Source organism: Halictus rubicundus, unplaced genomic scaffold (genome assembly GCF_050948215.1).
Source record: "Halictus rubicundus isolate RS-2024b unplaced genomic scaffold, iyHalRubi1_principal scaffold0641, whole genome shotgun sequence".
Classification (NCBI taxonomy): Eukaryota; Metazoa; Arthropoda; class Insecta; order Hymenoptera; family Halictidae; genus Halictus; species Halictus rubicundus.
Genome location: NW_027489182.1, coordinates 10001 through 12500, shown reverse-complemented (window position 1 = coordinate 12500; position 2500 = coordinate 10001). Strand labels below are relative to the sequence as shown.

At 52.0% G+C, this 2500-nt stretch overlaps 1 pseudogene; it reads right to left on the bottom strand.

Annotated features, from left to right (window-relative positions):
- Positions 1-2500, bottom strand: part of LOC143364524 (large subunit ribosomal RNA) — a 6635-nt pseudogene that overhangs the window by 2046 nt on the left and 2089 nt on the right.

Here is a 2500-nt window from a genome sequence, read left to right as displayed (position 1 = left end):
ATACTTCTGCCACCCAGTTGGTGGTTGCTTGGTCCTTTTTGCCGGTTTTGAAGAGGAGTTTAAACTCCTCTTCTAGTTTTGCCTCTGGTTCAAGATCAAGGTTTTGATTCTTGATGGCCTTTTGGATAACCTCCTCGGATGTCTCCGAGGGGATTCCAAATATTATGATCTTTGGTCTCCTCTTGGGGAGGGGACCAATGTCCACTTTCTCTTTGAGTTTCTTATTTCCGAGGACTTGCTCAAGGTCCTCGGTTGTCTCGGTTTCTATAAGAATGCCGGAGTTCCCGAGTTTCCTCAGGTTCCGTATTCTTATTTTTTGTTCTGTCGGATTGATACAATCCGACAGTACCTTTTTGGTCTCGTCACTATTCTTTATCTTACTACCCTTTACAGGGTAGATTGCTGCAGCTGGCTTGGACATTGTAACAGGGGTCCTCTTGGCCAGCTGCTTAGTTGCCTTGTTTGCTCTTATTATGTCCGAGTAGAGCAACGGTTTCGGAGGTGGAACCTCCTGGCCGCGACTCTTCTCGGGCATGGAGTCTATCTTTGCAGATAGCTCGTTTAGTTTCTCTGTCATTTTGTTCATCTGGTCCTGCATGGAGCTCTGCTCCTTTTGCACGTCCAGTTTTCCTCGTAGAGCCGTGTTTTCTCTACGTAGTTCAGAACGGAAGTCCCTGGCTTCCGTCTGCATTACCTCATGTTCCCTGATTAGGGCGTTGAGGAGTTCTTCTCCTCTCTTTCGTTCGGGCTCCTTGAGTCCCCTGAGGAACCTTCTGAGGTTTTCCTCTGGGCTGAGTGGCAGTTCGTCGAACCGCTCCAGCTCAATTTTCACATCTTTTATTAGTTTCTTGTGTGACTCGCTGCACGAGTCACCTGATTGTTTATTCTTTCGCTTTCTATTTTTGGGAAATTCCCAGTTAAAGTCATCTTGACTCATGTCCCACTCTGTATCGTAGGGATCGTCCGTGTATTCGTCAGATATGTCATCCCAGACAGTAGCTGAGTTCCCGCCTGTCTGGGTTGTTTCTATTTCCACCTCCCAGCCCGTCTTCTTTTTTTCTCCTTCCTTTTCCTTCTTTCCTCCCTTCTTCTTCGTTTTGTTTTTGGTGTGTTTGTCAGAATCCATAATTGTTCCCACGATTAGGGACGAAAGACGGTCGCTCCCCGGGTGACGCCCTTTCCGGGGAGAAGGCTTTTACGCTCAAGATTTCGCCAGGTGTCTTGAGGTTGCGCTAATGGTCGATGGACCCACCGACCGCCCGTGTAAACACAGGACCTCTTTCGCCGCGTTCTCAGCTTAGAGGTTAAGGGTTTGTTCAAGGGGTTCGCCTCCCCGTTAGGCCGACCGGTTAAGGTAAGCCCCCCGTTTCTCCCGTTCTGCAACATACCACCGGATGTATCCGGTGGGTCGTCGCGGCAGAGGGGAGTCTTCCGGGTGAGAGCCGCGGTTATCGCGAACGATAACACACGCATGGGCTCCCTGAGAGCCGCGGTCATCGCAAAAGCGATGACTCCGCCAGAACTCTCTTAATGAGAGAGCCGCGGTTGTCGCAGAGCGACAACTCACGCAGAGCTCTCTGAGAGCCGCGGTCCCCGCCATGCGACAACTCCGCAAGAGCTCTCTTCCCAGAGCTGCGGTTGTCGCATGGCGAGAACTCTCGCAGGAACTCTCTTACCAGAGCCCCGTTAGTCACCCGAAGGTGTCCAGGTCCTACCACGTGAAGGAGGGGTTGGTGCGTCAGGGTTATACCATGATATAAGTCCCTGACGCTTATAAGACCCAGTAGATAGGGACAGAGGGAATCTCGTTAATCCATTCATGCGCGTCACTAATTAGATGACGAGGCATTTGGCTACCTTAAGAGAGTCATAGTTACTCCCGCCGTTTACCCGCGCTTTTTTGAATTTCTTCACGTTGACATTCAGAGCACTGGGCAGAAATCACATTGCGTCAACACCCGTGGGGGCCATCGCAATGCTTTGTTTTAATTAGACAGTCGGATTCCCCTAGTCCGTGCCAGTTCTGAGCTGAGCGTTGAATGGCGGCCGAAGAGGACGACCGTTCAAGACGGAAGCCTCGCAGCAAGGAAGATCCGCGGGAGGCCAAGGCACGGGACCGAGCTCGGATTCGCAATAATGTGTTCACCTCGCCCAGGCCCGGCACGTCAGCCAGACCCGCTTCCCGACCAAGCCCGACACGCCCCGCTCCTCAGAGCCAATCCTTATTCCGAAGTTACGGATCCAATTTGCCGACTTCCCTTACCTACATTAATCTATCGACTAGAGGCTCTTTACCTTGGAGACCTGCTGCGGATATGGGTACGAACCGGCGCGACACCTCCACGTGGCCCTCTCCTGGATTTTCAAGGTCCGAGGGGAAGATCCGGACACCGCCGCAACTGCGGTGCTCTTCGCGTTCCAAACCCTATCTCCCTGCTAGAGGTTTCCAGGGAACTCGAACGCTTATACAGAAAAGAAAACTCTCCCCGGATCTCCCGAC